This window comes from Neovison vison, chromosome 3, assembly GCF_020171115.1.
Source record: "Neovison vison isolate M4711 chromosome 3, ASM_NN_V1, whole genome shotgun sequence".
NCBI classification, from domain to species: domain Eukaryota; kingdom Metazoa; phylum Chordata; class Mammalia; order Carnivora; family Mustelidae; genus Neogale; species Neogale vison.
In genome coordinates this window covers 35,998,783-36,018,938 of record NC_058093.1, presented here as the reverse complement: position 1 = coordinate 36,018,938, position 20,156 = coordinate 35,998,783, and the positions used below count along the sequence as shown (strand labels likewise).

Here is a 20,156-nt window from a genome sequence, read left to right as displayed (position 1 = left end):
AGGGAATAAACAATGTTTCATGTTTAGTTCAATCCTTACTTACCTGGGGTAAAATTTTACTAGAACTAATTTAAGTAGTAATGAGGAAAAAGTGATTAAAAGTGTAAAGATTTCAAGACTTAACCATCTAGCAAAGGGCTTCCTTTTATAAAACGATCTCACCAAGAGAGATAAGGCAGAGCAATACTTTTTAAGTTAGAAATTGCTTTCAACAATAATGAGGGTCACTAAAATACGTCTATTAAAAAAAATTATTACAAGGAGAGAATTACATTTTTAACACTGCAAAAGAAGTAAAAAGCATCTTAAGGTAAAATTCCTAGAAAACAAACCAATGTGAAGAAATTCTGGGACTTAAACAGTCAAGTTGCTGAGGGCAAAAGGGTAGGTTAGAAAAGACTGGGTGGAAAATGGGTAAGACTTGCGTAGTTCAGAAATATACAGACAGTGTCCATTGGGGGAGAGGGTTAATCTTCATGATCATCTCTCCATACCCCAAATTAACATAAATCTAATTAAGAAGAACACGTCTGCTATGCAATCACACCATCAAGGCATCCCCTAGCTACTAGCCCCCAATCCTGCACCCCACTTCCAAACAGATTTCTATTTCTGAGACCCTTAGATATAGAAATTCTAGAGCCATCAGAATTTCTGGAGCCACTGCATCCAAATATTTTAATAAAATATATTTTGTACACACAAAAATAACTGAGGCACAACTACAGTGGTAGCTATGAAAGATTAGTTTCAATTAAATATGGGCAAGTGATTTCAAATAATATAATCACCTACTCTGAGTCACAAAAAAACATGCCCACAGCAATAAATGGAATCACCAAAGCAAACTGTCAAGTGAGGACCTGATAATCTGTTCTATCCTGTGGATTCTTAACGATATGCAGGAAATGATAAGATTCAGAGTGCTTAAGGCAAAGGTTCCTGCAACTTCACCTAGGAGGAAAATGGTGCAGCAGAAAGTACACGAGGTTAAACGGAAGGCATGGGGGCACCTGGGTGGCTCAGCGGGTTAAGCCTCTGCCTTCGGCTCAGATCATGGTCTCAGGGTCCTGGGATCGAGCCCCGCAACAGGCTCTCTGCTCAGCAGGGAGCCTGCTTCCCTTTCTCTCTCTCTCTCTCTCTCTCTCTCTCTCTCTCTCTCTCTCGGCCTGCTTATCTGCCTACTTGTGATCTCTGTCTGTCAAATAAATAAATAAAATCTTAAAAAAAAAAAAACAACCAAAGACATGAGCTTCCATCCTGGCCCTACTATTAACTGGCCCTACTATTAATAGGACAGAGAGGCCAAGGAAGTAAAAGATAAAACAAGAAAACAAAAAGCCACCAACATTACCACAACAAAAATCAAGTTTTTCTACTTCACTGAGGATGGGAAAAGGCTTTACCCAGGGCAGAAGGTATTGGTGATCATGGATTATCTTGATGGGTTACTGAGTCTCTGTCCTGCCCTCACTGTCTACCAGAGCCTGCCCTCCTCCACTGTCCCATCTGACTCTGTGATCTTGGTCACAGAGATACTCTTGAAGTAGTACTTGGGCTGAGACTGCAGAACTGGGCCAAGCCCTTTTAGGAACCAGAAAATCAAGATTACTGTCTTCTGTGGCTCTCTAATGGGGCCACATGTCCTCAAACCTGTGGAAAAGTCTCTGGTTTAGGGAACAATGAGTTGGCTTCACATAAAAGCAAGACTCGGGAAAGGAACTACAGGTTTAGGAAATTCTTTAAATGAGTGTCAAGAACACTAACAATAGAAGAGCTATGGCTGCCCACTTATTTACACAGAGTAGGGGAAATTAAGATCCACTGTACATTCCAAAGAACCAGAGATTTTATCAAAGTGAAAGGAAAAGACAAAGCCTTGGTCATGCTGAGCAATATGCTGGGGCATCCCCACAGCAATGTGAAAACTTTAGGTAAAAAGCATAAAGAATATTAAAAGGAACCAGAGAAACTATTATCAGTGAGGTAGCACTTTCTCCCCTGCTTCTACTAGCGGCCCTGGTTCTACTCAGCCTAGGTCTGGCTCCTCACTTTGGGGTCCTGAATGTCCAATAACACCAACCTCTGGAATGGTCCATCCCTTCAGGCTGATTAGGATCAAGCTGACCCAACTAGTTTGAACCTAGTCCTAAGACTGAACTATATTCCCCCAAACACACCATCAAACACAGAGACAGATATACGGATGAAGAAAGAGATACAGAGATGCAGACACAAAGAGAAATCTATCCATTCAGACTGGCAGAAGAGAATTTAACTTTTTGTTAGCCAGGAAGAGGCTAAATTTTAAACAAGGTCACTTATGTGATCAGTCAACAAACAACACACTGACCATCAAACACAGGCAAGGCAGAGTTATTAGGCTCAGAAAAAAGACAGTGCAAACAACTGTTTCTTGTTTCAATCGAGTTAAGAAGTTGCTCTGGGGCACGTGGGAGGCACAGGTGATCGAGCATCTAACTCTTGGTTTCAGCTCAGGTCAGGGTCTCAGGGTCATGGGATTGAGTCCCACTTCAGGCTCTATGCTCAGCACAGGCTGCTTGAGTCTCTCTTCCTCTGCCCCTCTCTGCCCGGCTCTCAATCTCTCTCTAAAATAAATAAATACATCTTAAGAAAAAAGAAGTTGAGAGAGGCAAGAGTGCTTCACCCCCATAGGGTGATAAAGGATGTATATTTAGGGAAACACAAAATAGTTCTACAGAATTACCCGATTTTTGTTCTATCTGGTCTCAGAAGAGTCTGACTAGGTGATTCTGTAGTAAGCAGGAGTCCTTCCATGCACACAGATACTTCTCCTCCATTACCATTGCCCATTTGCTGAGGGCTTTCAAACAATTTCACTGGAATCAGGGAGGACCATTCAGAAAATCATACACAGACACAGGACATCTTAAGTCACCTTGCCTTAGATTTTGCAGGAATGAGGTCATCAGGAAAGGGGGGCAGTGGAGAAGTCCCCTCTGCTATAACCTGCCTAGAACTGCACACATCCATGTGCCAGACCAGGACGGTGGCCCCTGAGAAGGGCAGTCAGGCCTTGTTCCCTCCCTGAACTTCCCTCACTCTGGGAAAATCACCAGCATACAAAGTCTAGATAAGCTGGGGGCCTTCTGATTTCATAAATCCAACCCAAGCAACCATTAACAGGAAGAACCATTTGTGCAGCTTTGTAACAGCAGAACAAGAGACCCTCCCCTAAGGCCACTATAATTACTAAACTTAAAACACTGAGTACTTGACCTTATTTTCTATTACTCTTCTATGCCCACTTTCCCGATCAGGTCATGCTTGTCTCTAGGTCTTGGCTCAGCAAAAGCGGTGGTTACAATGGCTACCTTGGATCAGATAACCCAGCTTTTCTGTTTATTAGCTGCATTAGTTGCCTGAGCAAATTATCTAATTAATCCAAGCCTTGGTTTCCCCATCTGTAAAAGTGGATGGTATGAGGATTTAATTAGCACACTCCTGATGATTATAGCAATTTGTTTTGGTATTATTATACATTGTTTGGGCTTCACTGAGAAGCAGACACTGAAACAAGGGTCTCTGTGCAAGTAATTTATTTTGGAGGTGACACACTTAGGATTTATGGAATTTATTTAGGAGGCAACTGACTAGTAGCAGAATGGGAAAGCAAAATAAGGAAAGCAAACAGCCAAAATTGTATGCATTACCAAGCAAGCCATCATGATGGATGCTGGGGCTTAATCTCATTGGGAAATCCCGGAGCTAGTATAGGTATGCCCCAGTGCTAACGCCCACAGGGCTGAGAGTCTGCCTTAACTCCCTGCTACTTGTGACTTGCCACAGCAGGCAAAGCAAGTGACAGGGGCCAGAGAAAACACTCAGGCAAAGAACTGCAGGTCTTGGAGGCTATATGTCCAACAGAATACATGAAGGGGATGTGGGCAGGGCCCTGCTAGCATCACTCCTTAACCCAGGACACATCTCCCCTCCCTTCCTCCCAATCCATTCAATTCCTTCTCAATTGTAGAGCCCAGCTCTTGTCCAGGCTCCTCACTGACAGGCTCCCTGACCACAACACTAACGTCCCACACTGCTCTCTGAATGGATGACCTACTACTGTCAATAGCATGTCACTAGACCCTATTGTCATATCTTCCAAACTGTGTGTTCTCAGTGTGTCTTCAGGTTTGAGAGCATGTGCTCCAGAGCCCAAACTGGACCCACAGACTGGCTTTAGCATTAAGTATTGTACAAATTTATGCAAGTCACCTCAAGTAAGCCTCAGCTTCCCGCTACATAAAACGGGGTAGTAATTACAATAGCTAAACATGATCCTAGGATTCTTGTAAAGATTAAATGACTGAAAACATCAAAGTGCTTAAAATAATGCCCAGCACACAGTAAATACTCATTAAATCTTAGCTATTGTTTTAATGACAAACAGGAATACTCATTTTCTACTGATTGATAGTTTTTCTAAAATACAGGTCTAAAAGAAAAGTCAAATCACTGGCTACAATTACACACACATATCACTAGTTCATCTTTGGTAGTACTGCTCTCAAACTTACATGTGTGCTATTATCTGATAAAGTTAATGTGCAGATCTGGACCCACAGATGGAGACCATGCCAGCGGCCCAGCCCACATCACAAACATAAACTGTAGTCAGTCTGTACTCACAAGAAAGGCCTCACTGTCAAGGAAATCTAAACACTTACACCACCAAACCTCCATCTTTGGCTTTGGCTAGCTCATCTTACTCTAGAAAACAGGACCTGCCAGCCTCATAAGGAAAACCCACACCCCCTAGCCAACCATACCTGTTTCCACACTACCTCTTCTAATACCCTATATACCATTTGCTTTTGCTCAAAATCCTCAGGAGAGAGTGATTCACTGTTTGTTGGCTACTCTATCCCCTGCCCCCAAATCCATGGATTGTTTTCCTTTGGAAAAAAATACCAAACTCATTACTAAATTGTTTTGTTATTTCAAATATCCCATTCAGTCCTCTAAACTTTACTAAACAGGTATTATTATTATTTCCCCATGTTATAGATGAGCAGAAATTTTAACCACAATAAAATCTGGCTCCAGAGTCTCTGTTCTTCAAATTAAGTTGTGAGTCAGGTGGTCTCTGCAGAAAAGTTGAGAGTTTTTAAGGTAGTCTACAGTTTGGCTCCAGAAAATCACTTAAATTACCATTTAAATGGTCCTATTAGTTACTACCTTCAGTGGATTCATTTCCAGGTAAGCTAATCACAGGGCAGCAGAATATGCCACAAATATATACCACTTGGCATAAACATTTTTTTTTTTCTGAACTGAAGGCAATTGAGAAGAAGCAGATATAAGTAAAGGTCTTTGCTCTCCCCTATTTACCTAACAGCAGGACATGAATTTATAAATGTTCCCCTCCTTAGCTACCAAGATGGACAAAATTTAATCACTGAGGACAACCTTTGATGTGACATCAATGGAATCTACACAAGAAACTTTACTAACTAGTCTGTATCTTCCATTAGTTCCCCCATATATCTGCTTCCCATAGAAACTCAAAGTCCTTTTAGTCTTGCTATTTCTCCAAAAATGTACTATTCTTTTGTTAAGTTGCTATATAAGCCCAAGTTCTAACCATCCCTTTGAGTTATTCATCTCTGTGTACTCCCAAACGCTAATAAAGTTGTTTTTCTCATTGATCTGTCTTTTGTCAGTCAGGTTCACAGGGCTCCAACCAGAGAACCCAGGAGCATAAAAGGGTATGGACAATTTTTCCTCTCCTACACGAGTCTGGCTATGAGTCTTGATGTGAGCCTCTTCAGATTGCGGAGTGAGTTTTAAGTGGATCTCAGTTCTTTGATGGATCTAAGAAGTCTTGATTTTCAGATGTTCAGCATTTATCTGTTGTGAGGACCAGGGTGACAACTTCTAAGCTCTACACATGTCAGAGCTGAAACAGGAAGTCACCCCACTATCTCTTAATAACAGATATGATACTTTAACACCAAAAAAATTAGGAAGGACATAACCTCAACCTGAAGAATAGTCTTTCCCAAGAAAAAGCAATTGGTGACTTCCACTAAACATGTCAAAACGTATATGTATTTTCAAAATATTTCAAATATAGAAAATCTTACTAGAGAAAACTTTTACTCTATCAAATCTAATGGTTTTCTTAATACAAGTCAATCTGTAGATCTATATTTAAGAGAGTAGTACAAAGTAACATTCAAACACCCACTTCTTTTGGTTAATTATCATAGTCATAGTCATAGCCAATGGAAACAACAAAAAATCAATTTAAGTCAAAAACAAAAAAGTAACAATAGTCCAAATGTTATTTTTTTCTCATTCCACTATATAAACGGAGAAGCTGAGGAACAAAAGCCTACATGCCTCCTCTGACTTTCTCCCACCAGGGCCAGGCATCTTGCTGGGAAGAACACTGGAAAGTGTGGGTCTGGGTGGGGTGTGGCAAAGTGAAGTAAACCTTGCTTGGCATTCTTTCCTCCACCCCCATCCCCAGTCCTGTCCTACAAAGTGAGGTTTAATTTGAGAATGAAGACACATAGAGGCAAAAATATCTTTTCTACCTTTTAAGAATTGTTGGAAAAAAGGATCACTATTCCAACTTTGAAGAATGACTCTTATAAAAACGCACCTTCATACTATTTGAGACTTGACATCGATCACACCCAAGGGACTGCCACATAGGAATCATCTTCATATTATACAATCAAACTTACTATTCCTTTGGCAAAATCCCATCAGAGCTAGAAAAAACTTAATTTCTCCTAATAAATGGAAATGCTTTCTTCTGCTAAGAACCACTTAACTATTTGGTTGTTTATCTATCCCCCCCTTTACTTGTGTCTTGTGTCATTTCTAAAGTGAACACTTTTTGGAAATAGGCAAATAATGTACAAATATGTGCCAATTACAGAAATGTTAAGTCAATCCAATTGAGAGACTACCTTAATGAAGCTTCCTCACCTACACCAGGCTTTGAAAGACAAAAGAAGGAAAGATATTTTTAAGAAAGGAAACAGCATGCATATGCTGTTTACATAAATGTTTCAACTGTATTATTAGAGAAGTGTAAGTTAATTAGTCTGGTCAGTTCTGCTATAGTGCTTGTTTTGTAACAAGCAAATTTGTTCAAATGCAATTAATATATCAGGGAACAACTGGAGCATAATGCAAATTTCCCATTTGATTGTGTGCAATTTCATCTGCAAAAAGCATTAGGTGAAAGCAGGAAACTGCACCCAGCTGAAGCAGGCTACAAAGAAATTCACCAAATGCACACACTCACAAACCTCAAACATCTACCAGCTACTGAAGTTCGGAGAGTATTTTAGGAGTTACACCCATTCACACCTACAATTATAATTACAATTATAATTGCAATTGCCTCCCAATTCCAGATAATCCTTATTCTACCACTTGACAATAATTCACAAGTTGCAATCCTCTGACAACCACTTTCACCAGCACAGTTCAGGATTTTCGGAAAGGAACATGCCGTTATTTATTGTAGTATTTCTCTATTTCCTAACCTCTTAACATGTATAAGTGTGTTACCATTTTTGTTAGGTTACTTTTTTTTTTTTCAATGTACCACTGACAAAGTTTTGTGAGTGTTTTGCTCCTGCCACCACCTGCACCATAGGCTCTGTGGTTTTACTGCATGATTTTGCACAGCATGATGATTTCAGGAATGCCTATGTCCCATCCTTGCAGAGCTGACTATTCCACCAATGGAAAGCGTATGGGAGCCAGGGCAGCTAACTTAAGAACTGCTGCTCGCCAGTCACTATTACCACACTTCACTCCATGTTTCACTCCTACAATCCTATCTTTTAACCAAACTCACCGAAGTTAGAGGCTCCCATCACTCAAAGATTTAGAATACCACGTGCCCTGACCTTTCCCAGATAAATTAAAGAGGGGACAGATTCTCTCTCTCTCAACCTATCAAATATGCCCTTGATGTCCTCTTTACCTTGATGTCTTCTCTACCAAAAGTTGTTTTACCTTCCTTCATATGGAATTTAAAATTAACATTCCTTTAATTTTGGCAGTTTACTTGACCACGTGTCTTTAATGTGTCAATGTTTACCTCTGATTATAACTACTCAAGGACACAGACCACATTTGTGTTTGGCCAGATGCTTTTCGTAAGAGAAATCAGTATAATAAACAGTTCAAGTGTACCAATTTCAGCAAAGAAGGGAAGAGTAAAACTAAGAACCCAAGATCAGATGCTCTGACAATACATGCAGTTCACTGCAAAAACTGCATTTACATGCATTGTGCATGTTTCACTTCTAGACAGCATACAAGGTCAAACCACTAACTGTCAGTTACAATAAGCTTCCAAACTTCTGGTCAATTACCTGGTTAATAACAAAAGACAAGGCTATGACATCATTACAGTTATAATTAATTTACACAGACCAGCTTCCAGTTAATCAAATACATCTTTTAAAACCACTTAATTATTTTTCACCTAGAAAGCAACATTCAGCTTTGTTAAATGTAAAGCAATCTTGCTGAATTCAACATGAAAGGCTGTCAGGCTACTCTAAGACACAAAGGATGAAAGGCTTCACAGGGCATACTGCTTCAAGGTAGGAGCACTCACAGCAAAAACAAGCACAAGGTGACGGCTAATCCAACACATTTGAACAATTTCCGAACATACAGAGGTTGTCAGGAAATGGGGTAAACAGGCTTTCGGGAAGAGAACTGTCCTAATGTTTTTTTGTCAAAGGTATATGGGTGCAGCAATATTAACGTATGTAGTACAGGACAGTAGTTAAGGGCATGGTCTTTGCTAAGAATTCTACAATATGCCTTGGAAAATTTGTTTGAGTGCTAGTTTCTCACCTGTAAAAGGACATGAGGCAGGATTGTTTGGTTTTACAAGGATTAAATGAGATTAAGTATATAAAATCATAAGTTAGGAAATAACAGTGTCTTTAATCCATGTAAACAAATAAACCGAAATAAGACCTAAGATTAAAGATTTTAAATAGCTTTAAAGTATTTTTACAACTCAATAACCAATTATCATTTTTCTGGGCTTTCTGTGACCCATTATTCTTAAACTGCATCATATGATTCAAATACACACACATTTAAAAAACAATATGGTGTATGTGGAAGGTACACAAAAGCAAAGTCATTATTTAATTAAAATAAATTTTATAATAAAGTCTCAAAACAGAGTTTCTGTCAACATTATCTGATAATTTGAGAATTTAATGAGCCTCCATTTTAGGATTAAAAAATCTCATTATGTCATATGACAAAAATTTTATTTTTTCCACCGTTTTAAAGTGTTAAAGTCTTAACAGAAATAATTAGATTATCTTTATACATGAAAAATGAAAACTACTGGATTTTTGTATATAATCTTGACTTCTGCTCCATGGTAAGGTGAATTAGTGCCAACTCCAATTCTGATCCATCAGCACTTATGATTTCCAATATCAATCATAAGCTGGTTCCTTCTCTAACAGACTACACGTCTTAGTGAAATGAGGGCTCATTAAAGCTCTTTGACTGACAGCCCCTCAGACATAGGTCCTTAACCAGGAGACACATGCGGAGCAGGAATGCCAGCAGCATCCACCATCACTCCCTTCAAGAGGATTCAAGTAACTCCATGCTCATCTTTGCTCCATGCCGTATTTCTTTATCTGCCTAAAGTCGATGAAAAACCTGATAGCCATCCCCCCACTTAATCTCTGTGTAAGAACTGTTAGTGAATTATTTATGTGCCTAAAATCTTCCTAGCACAAGAAGTAGTCAAGAGGGAGAAGAGCATGGCTGACTTCAGAGATGTTGCGTGTTCCCACGAGGTACACGGGACGGCCACTCATCACTAGGTGCTGGGGCACCTTGGAGTTTGGTCTGTCCAGCAGCAACAACACCTCATTCTTTCAGGAATAGGAAGCTGCCTCCCACCCTCACTGGATATGGTCCTAGTGGGGACCAACAATCAAAGATGCCATTTCGCACACTAACTGAAGGGTGATGATGACCAGAGGTTAGCCTAACTCTCCCCCTGGAATCTAAAACTTGTGCAGAGACACTAAGACCAACCACATCTGGAGCTGATAGAGCTTTAAAGTACTGTCCAAGTCCACCAAGTCTACCCAACCCTTGAGAGCTCACTTAGCTATTATCCTTTACCAACGCTTAGTTGGTTCGCTTTCTGTCAATTCTCTCGGCTTACCCATAGACTTTCAGTAAATCTCTTACTCTTGTATAAGCTATCTGGATACCACCGTGAACTTACTTTCTTTTGTTTGCAAAACACTACACAAAACACTATATTTGCCAAGGGCTGGCAAGCAGATCCTAGTCTATTTCAAGCATTACTAACTCTCATTGTCTCCTGATACAGCACTCTAGCCCATGGGAGGACCAAAATATGATGTGTACGTAAGTGGCAGCAAAGATCTACTATAGTCATGCTATTACTAGAGAAAGAGGAGTGCACCCAGGTAAGGATGGGAGTATGAGAGCCAACTTCTGCATAAATAAGGCAAAGTCCTCTTAAAGGCATAAACTAAGAGTCTAAACTTGGACACTGGATGAAAAATGTAATCATAAAAGGAAAAATAAATCATCTAAAATTTGTCTTTCATTTATAGAAGACTGATGTTTAAAAAAAAATCTAATTACTGATGTTCAAAACCTCCTCCTTGCCATTGTTCTTCATTGCAAATAAGATTACTCTCCACATTTAATAAAATGCTATCACTTGGTGAACACTTCTGACTAGAACTTTGAGACAACAAATCACTTAGATTCACCTACCAAAAAAAAAAAAAAAAAAGGAAAGGAAAGGAAAGAAGGAAGAAATTGAGTATGAGGTTTCTTCAACCTGATAGCCTTTAGGAAATATCATGGAATTACCCTGCATGCTTTTCTGTGGGTTTACCCCCTTGTTCCACCATCCTGTAATTTATCACACTTTTCTAATTATGAGCCCGGAGAAGAAAACCATTGAATGTGAAATTATAGCAGTAAAAGCATTAAGCAGATAATTTTATATCTCACTGTCTATATTCTTTCGTTTAAGAAATATCTGAATGCCTATGAAGGGAGAGGTACTGTCCTTTCAAGCAGCCACAGCCTAGAGAGCAGAAATACAAACAGAGGTATTATGCTGTGATAATGAAAACAGGAATGCATATAAAGTTGCACAGAACGTTTACACAATAGCAGAAATAGGTTTTAAGGTTTTATATGGGTGTGGAGTAAAGAAAGAAAATACTGGGCAGGCATTACCCTGTGGGCAATGCAGAGGGAGATGAAATGATCTGTGAAACTCATAATCAAAAGTAGGAGAGTTATCTCACAAAAATAAAAGGATTTAAGTCATCACTTGGTGGACATAATAGCTATAAGCTAAAAATCTGGAAAGCTGAAGGTCCCTTAGTAATACAAAATTAACATACCTTGAAAGAAACCAGTAAATCTTAAATACTTCGGTAGTAAGGAAGGGACTATGAGGCAATATGCACAATATTTGTTCCTACACTGGCTCCAACTTAGAATCAAACTGATTCATTATAACCACATGATTGCAAATTGCTGGGATTTGCAACATTAAAAAATGTAGCAAAGTTTCTTTCAGTGTTGCCCAAGAGAATCCCTCAAGGAAAAAAGAAATCCCAAATTAGAAGTAGCTGCCAATACGCACAGACCTACACATACACATACACACACCCTATATTTTATTTATATAAGGCTGAAGTCATTGTAATATGTATAAAAATTTCATTCATAACTATCCTGATATTGTGACTTTGGATTAAAAATGCATAAGCAAGTTTACACCATGTGGAAACAGCTGTTGGTATAATGAGAACATTCCTGGAGCTGAAGCCAGATTTGGGGTCAAATATGGATGCCATTGTTTACTAGTATGGGGCCTTGGGCAAATCATATAATCAATCCTGCTGAGCTTCTGCTTCCTTATTCATAGATGAGAAAAATTCCACTTACTTACTGGAGTCATTGTGAAGAATAAATGAAATAGCATATTATGAGAAAGCACGTAGCACACTCCCAAAGTTTGTTTTCCAATCTCCCTTCCTCTCCATAAAGTAATGAGCCTTTCCCCCCATGGAACTGGACTTTATTGCTTCATAATTATGATGTTCATGTAACAATGTCCAAGAAACTAGATGGCAAAATAACACCAACACGCAAACCTGAATGCACACATTGTTAGTTGACTATTATCTAGATCCCAAAGGGCTCTTATACGGCTCTTGTACACTATCTATTGCTTCCCAGAAATTTGACACATTTTCTTTTCTGAATACAGCCAAAATTATCCCACAGGCTTTGAAATATCGCCATCATGATGTTGCACAGAGCAGCTGGCTGATTGAAAATGACTCCCCCTCCCCCACACTACAGCTGTCACCAGGAAACCCTCCTTAATGTGTGAAAAAAGACAATGTGATATTACTACCACCCCTATTAATAACAATCTTACAAATAGTTAGCGTTTGAGATTGTTTCTTATGAAAGCTCACTATTAACTAAAAATTAACTCTTTAAGAAAAACCCTTTACCATACAAATTGCAAACCAGCTGCTTTCATACAACAAAAAACAGAAGAACGGTAAACACAAGTAATATATTTCCACTCACTTCTTGTTTCTTTTTCCAAGAGTCATCTGTAATGCTAAACAACAGCCAGTTAAAATATTAAATAACTTTAACGGTGATACAGCTGTCACGGCTTAGTGGGATCAAGAAAACAACAACAACAACAAAAACCCCCAAAAAACAAAAATCCTGAGATGATTTCTCTAAAAGCATGCACAGAACTCCTATTTTTTGTTAATGAAGACTGGATTTTTTTTTTTTTCAAATAACCACTCACTCCTCTGCATGAGAAGTTATACATACATTTGACATTGCTGAAAATCCTGGGAATTGTTTTCACAATAAGTTTGTGAATCCCACACACAATAATTCTTAATGCCATGACTTTTTAGATACAACTGTCTCTTGATGGTTTCTATCCCACAGATGAAGAGTTTCACACCCAGTGCCCTAAACTCCAGCATTCTGGGGACAGACCTTGGAGTATCACTGCAAAATGTTCAAGATGAGCACCAGCAAGGAAAACTACACCCTTCAATATCTCTTAAGGCTTCTCATCTCCTGAGCTTTAGATTCTGCTAAAGAGGAGGTTCACTGCTAAAAAAAAAACCAAACAAATAAATAATCTAAGGACCACTGCTTATGTGACTAGAACTGAAGCATAAAAGGAAATCCATCTCCTTAAAGCATCATTTATCTCTTTTAAATGACTTTTTAAAAATCTTTTCGATGTTCTGTTTTGTTTTGAAAGAATGTTTAGGGGGCGCCTGGGTGGCTCAGTGAGTTAAGTATCTGACTCTTGATTTCTGTTCAGGTCACGATCTCACGATTATAATATCCAGCCCTATGTCAGGCTCCCTGCTAAGCATGGAATCTCTTGAATTCTCTCTCCCTCTCCTTCTGCCCCTCTCCCCACTCGTTCACGCTTTCTCTCTCAAATAAATAAAATCTTAAAAATACATAAATAAGAATGTTTAGGGGAGCCTGGGGGGCACAGTTGGTTGAGCATCCGACTCTCGGTTTTAACTCAGGTTGTGATCTCAGGGTCATGAGACTGAGCCCAGCATCAGGCTCCACACCCAGCTGAAGACTGCTTGAGATTCCCTCTTCTCCTGCTCATGCTTTCTCTCTAAAATAAAAAAATAAATCTAAAAAAAAAAAAAAAAAGTTTTTGTACACATGCACCCATGTAATTTTACATAAATTTACAAATTATTTATCCCCATCTCCATACTATAATACATTGCCAAGGAAACAAAATTATGACCTGGTATGACTCAAGTATTTTTCGTGCCCCTATATCTTATATACACATAAAAACACAGAAGTTTATTTTTTAAAAAAATAGAAGATAATGCACAGCGCATATTTTCACCTCCTGGAACATAGTGTCCCCTCTGTAGTGGACTGCCCTGCTTAGCTAACTGAAGAATATTTAAATATTAATCAGCCCCTGACTTTGACCTTCCGATAAACACCCAAAACAATTTCACGGAATTTGCTCTGTTATGGTGATAAAACTGAAGACAGTGTTTTTCTACCAGCTTTTCGAGTTTTAAATTTTTCCATGTGTTTTCTTTCTCTCACTCACAATAACGTGAAAGCTTTAGCTCTTCGGAACTTCAACATTTAAAAAGAAAAGCAGTGCAGTTAGGTAATAACAAAATTACCTCGTGTAAAAAGATAGGAAATGAATGAGGTAAGGTTAAGATTTGGAGTGATAACTATCTTTCCCACCTGTGCAACTGTAGCCATTTATTGGGTCTTTCTGCCTTCACAGGTAGACATGCTTTGCAATTCATTTCATTTAATTCATGTCCTGAGGTAAGCACACACCATGACTCCTACTTTACAAGAGAGAATTAAGGCTGAGATGATGTAAATTTGTCTAACGAACTCAGTAAGTAGTAGAAGCAGAGTTCAAAACAAGGTCTGACCAAAACCACTGCTATAGCTCTGCCCATTTTCCATAGAGAACAAGAACATTATTTAGGACCTTTGAAAAATGAATGTTTCATGATGGGACAGTGTTAATTTAGTGGTAGTATTAACAGATTTACAGAAGCAGCTATCCAAAGTGACTCATGTTTATCTGCAAACTCTCACTCACAGTATCTAAGAGCCATGGTATGGCTCAGGAGCTGTGTGCTCTAATTAAAGTGACATGTTGTGTAGGCCTTTGTGTGGCACTGACCCTTCTCAAACTTGAATGAGTCTAGGTTTTATGGCAACTGCTTCAAATCCTAAATATTTTTCTTTTCCCCCCAACAATGGCCCCCTGAAAAGGGAAGGGAAAGTTTCTAAGTAAACACTGCAACTGACAATCTGAAAAAAACCAGTAGGTAAAGGGCACAGCTAATTTAGTTCCTGTGATGCTTCCAGAAAACAGGGGTATAGGGAGTAGTTATGATGAGGCCTCCTCTACTTCCTGGACCTACATGACGCATGGGAAAGGAAGATAAGGACAGAAACATTTTCATCCTGGGCTTCTGCACTCAAGTCATAAACACGCCTTAGCAATATGGCTAAGGCTTATCTTTGGTTATCCACCTGACTTCTTTACCGAGTTCTACAACAGAAGAAAGTATAATTAAGCTGAAAAGACCAAAAGGCCAAAGAATTAAAACTATTCTTTAATGCAATACTCATGACATTCTTAAAAATACTACAGCTCCAGGGGGCCTGGCTGGCTCAGTCCCTAGAGCCTGCGACTCTTGATCTTCTGGTGTTGAGTTCAGTATTACACTAGGCATGGGGTCTACTTTAAAAACAAACAAACAAGAAACTGTAAACACACACACACACAAAACCTGTAGCCTCAATAGTACTGGTATTAGCACATACTGCTATAACTTTCGACAGAATATCCTCACATCCAACAATCTCCACTATATAGACTATAACTAGAATCCAGAAATAAAAAAGTAAAATGCCCTCTAAGCCATTGTCATGATATTCAGGCACATCAGCTCACACTGAACACCATGAAAATTCTTCCAGCACAATCCAAGTAGTTAATTTTATGCAGTTCTAACAAGCTATTAAATAACATCTCATCTCTGAGTGTTTTATGTGTGTTACTGTTAAACTTACTTTGCCTGCATTTTCACAGTGCATATTTACAGCCCTTTGAAGGCTTTAAGTAAATTGTCCCAAGGTCTTACACCTAGGAAAGCGTTCACCTGGTTTCACATTCCATTCTGTTACTTCTCCTCTTTACCACGACAGCAATAATTCACATTAGAACCCACATGCATTGGATTACGGCAAATCTTTTTAAAACAGATTTATGGTTCAATAAGTCTAGGAGAAGACCCCAAAATTTCCATCCCAACAAGTTCCCAGGTGATGCTGATGCTAGTAGTTCTGAAACAAATAATTGAGTGCATTGCTATTCTTCTTTGTAAAATTACTTGCTTCCCCAAGCTGCCATGTGAGCAGCAAATTAGAAGTCTTTAATAGTTTACTGGAATTGACAAAAGAAAAAAAAAAAAAAGGACATAAATGTGAGACGTTAGACTTTTAAGAAGCAATTGCAAAGAACTAAAAGCAGCAAGATTCAGCTGTCACTGAGCGTCCTGCAAAAAATATCAACACAGCTCGGTGACCAAATCATGACACTGCAGTAATTCCTTCTAATAGCAACCCTGAGTCTTCCAAAGTTATGGGCAGCTTGGAAAAATGAAGTCTGTGATCCGTTTTTGGACAGGCTTTCAAGGTGTGACCAGAAAAAGGGTTAAATTCACAGGCGGATTTCCTACCCCCTACTATGAGAAATACCACTATTTAGGTTAGGATTGTGTTTGCCACACACACTGTTGGAGGGAAAAAAAACAGCTACTCTTCCAACACCCGAAACTGCAAGTTGTTGCTGATGTAACTTCGCTTTCAACTTCCTGCCTTCAGAAGGAATCTTTTTAAAACGCCCACAGAGCCAACCCCATCTCTGAGCACGTCGTTCCCGGCACGGTTGGCCCCAAGAAGAGACCGGGCGCAGACGATGCGACCCCTGGTCGACTCGCTGCGCGAAGCACCCACCCGGCTCCCAGACTTGACCAGAGTGCCCAGGATGCGGAAGCGCGCCACCAACCCGGCCCCTGGCCCGGCCCCCGGGAAGTGCCGACTGGCGCCCCGCACCCCCTCACCGCCGGGCGCCGCGGCCCTGGAAAAAGGGCGAGAGGCACCCGGCAGAGCCGACGACGCGAGGGGTGCCAAACAGACTCGGGAACTCACGCTCTCTACGGCCCCCGCCTGCGTCCCCACGTCTTCGCGCGCATGTGCGTCATCACGCACGGGCGCCAGATACCGAATGCTGCGCGTCCCCGGGGCCTGCGGGGCGGGGAGAAGAGAGCGTGGGCGACCTCGCGACGCGGCTCCAGCAGCGGGGGTGAGAGGGGGAGGGCCGGCCTCCCGCCGCGCATGCTCAGTGGCGCTCCCGCGCCCTTTTTGCCCCGCGGGGTGGGCGTGCACACCGCGTGCCCCGGCGGTTCCCCCTGGCAGGTTACGAGGATTTCCCGGGAGAAGGTTCATCACAGAGCACCGGCTCTACCCGCCGGCTCCGAGCGACACGGATAAAATTCCTTTCTGCCATAAATGACCGGTGGTCGCCTACTTACACAGGAAGCAAAGGAGCGACCTGCTTTCGAGGGACCGGACTTGGCGACAAGAGGCTAGTGGGCCCCTGTGGCTGCTGAGGAACTGGCCCACCCTTGTCGTCAGGGTCCTGCTGCTGCGTGGAGGAGTCGGACACTGGTTGTGAATTACTGTGGGGGACACAGAAACTCCCACCTTCGTGGGTTAGCCGCAGACAGCGCGAGAGTGGAGCCCACGTTTAGAAAGTCAGCCACCCAAGCAAGCTGCTCACTCCCCAAAGCTTAGGTTGGAGCTGGCGTTTATTAGTCTGTTGGCCCATTTAAAGGCTTCGGTGTCAAGTATTTCAATGCAAGTATCCTTTGATGCTATTTTAATAGGGGTTCTGCTAATATTGTGGAACAAGTTTTATGTTCAGTCGTAGGGAGTCAAGTGAAGTTAAATGCAGTGATGCTGTTATTTCCTTCAGTATGAAGAAGCTGTCCTACTGGTTGATATGGAATTTTCTAGTAACTAGGGAGAAGACGTGCATTTCTCGAGGACGCCAAATACAGGTGGTGGTATGCTGTTTTGTATTTATTGGAAGTCGTGGCAGCTGTGTTGAGCGAGGCTACCGAAAAATTGCCTAAACCAGAAGAGTTTTGATTGTCTTTTGTTATTGTTTATTGCAAGGGCTCTTCATAGAAGTGTTCATTTTGGAGTTTGAATTTTAGATTCAAATTTGGCTCATGTACAGGAGAATATGACAGATTTTCAAGTCACAGGAAAGATTTTTAGGAAATTGCAAGTATATATTCTTTGAGCCTATCCCTTTCTTCTGAGAATATGCTAATGAGAAACTTTGGCAGACAATGAGAAACTACATTCCTACAAAAACAACCTAAGGGGATTGGGGTGTATATGATTGCCTATAGAAGTATTTTATATACTTTTCCAGAAGAAAGAAGAGGTCTCCATTTATCCTTCTGATCCATGACCATATGCATCAATTCAATTAATACTAATCCTGTTTTCTATTATTTCATGCTGCTCACACCTTTCTATAATTGCCTCATTTTTCTTGTTCTTATCTTAATCCTTCAAATACAGAAGTGATTTTAAGGGAGCCACAAGTCAAGAAGTCTTAATATAGTAATCTCAAAAATGTCATATATAAAGGTTAAGAATATACTTTGGCAATTAGATTCCATTTCAAAAATTATCTGTGAAAAAAAAATTATCTGTGAAAAAATTAATAGACATTTAAGAGGATGGAATAAGTCTACCTTTTTAAAAATGAACTTTTTTTGTCCTACATGATTCATTGAGCAGACCCGAACCTTATTTTAATTTCTGTTGAAATCAGCATGTTGTATACTCAAGTCCTATTTAAATCGGCAAGCATCAGTTAGATAATTGTACATCTTAAACATTAGCATAAGTCCCACATCCTTTCACTGAGGCAGGGCTTTAATAGCAAATGATAGAACAAATAGCTAAGAATAAGTTCCAGAAGACCTTTAATATTAAATTTATGCAATTGTTTCATTACTTTGTAAAGTGACGATTCCTAAACAAAGTATTCATTATCTTAATCATGAGAAAAAGCAACATTATGCTCATTGTGAATAATATTCAAGACCCATCTAATGATCTGAACAATTTTCTAATTTTATCAAAGGTTTGTAAGAGAGCAACAATACCTGGGACTAAGCCATTTGACGTAAATGAATGTTCCTAAAATGTGGTCCTTGCATACAAATAAAAGAGTTGTGATAAGAACCTTTATACAGTTCATAAATCTAGGACTGGAACTGGCAGGAAGGCAGATCAGTCATTTTCAGCTTTCCAAACCTGGCCTGAAGGAGAGAGGACATCAAGCAGCAACACCATGAGCAAATAACACTACTGGATAATTTTTTTCAGGAAGAGCTTGTTTTGGTATCCAGTTGCTTTTGATGTATCATTTATTATTAATAGCCAGCACTGTACGAAAAGATGTACAAAACTTATCAAAGAATTTATAGCTTTCTTATTAGGAAAAAGCTTACAAATTAGACAATTCAAGAACAATTTAAGAATCACAAAAATAAGTAGAAAATTACATCATGTATTATAATGATAAGACCAACAACAATATTTAATAGTGGTAGACCATGAAAACAGTAATTTTAAGAAATTTGCAGTGGCTTTACTGATATCAAACAAAATAGACTTTAAGACAAATACTTGTAGAGACACATTTCATACAGAGTCAATACATCAAGAGGATAAAACAACTAGAAATGTACATGTGCCCATCAATAGAACCTTAAATACATGAAGCAAAAACTGAGACTTGAATGGAAAAATAGACATAATGATAGTTTGATATTTCAATATCCTATTCTCAATGTGTAAAGCACCTAGAAAGAAAACCACTAAGGATACAGAAGCCTTGAACAATAGTACCAACATGATATGTATAAACCACTGAACTTAGTGATAACAGGATGTACATTCTTTTAAAGTATATTCTGCAGAATAATCAATATGCTAGGTCATAAAACAAGTCTCAATAAATTTAAGAAGACTGGGATCACATTCTATAATGAAACCATGTTCTATGGTTACAACAGAATTAGATTAGGAATAGACAATAGAAAATCTCTAAAAAAAATCTAAAAGAATCACTAAAAAATAGAGAAAATCTCTAAATATTTGGAAATTAACTCAAGAACCAACAAACTCACAAAGGAAATCAGGAAATATTTTGAACTGAATGAAAATTAAAACATATTGAAATTTGGGAGATGCAGCCAAAAAACAGTTATCTGAAGGATATAGGTATTTAAACACATGTTAGAAAGGAAGGATTATAATAATCTAGGCACCCACCTTAAGAACTAGAAAAATAAGAGCAGCTTAAACCCATAGCAAGCAAATGGGTAGGAATAATGATCATATTAGAAACC

General features: G+C 39.5%; 1 protein-coding gene across 2 annotated transcripts in view; it reads right to left on the bottom strand.

The window, feature by feature from the left end:
• Positions 1–16,994, bottom strand: part of RHBDD1 (rhomboid domain containing 1) — a 121,887-nt gene extending 104,893 nt beyond the window's left edge. The window contains exon 1 of one of the 2 annotated variants that reach the window (XM_044241723.1): positions 16,867–16,994. The gene's annotated coding sequence lies outside the window, so the exon portion shown is untranslated. Of the gene's footprint in view, positions 1–16,671; positions 16,736–16,866 lie in introns of those variants that run through there. The other variant, XM_044241725.1, reaches the window with a different exon arrangement.
• Positions 16,995–20,156: the final 3,162 nt, after the last annotated feature.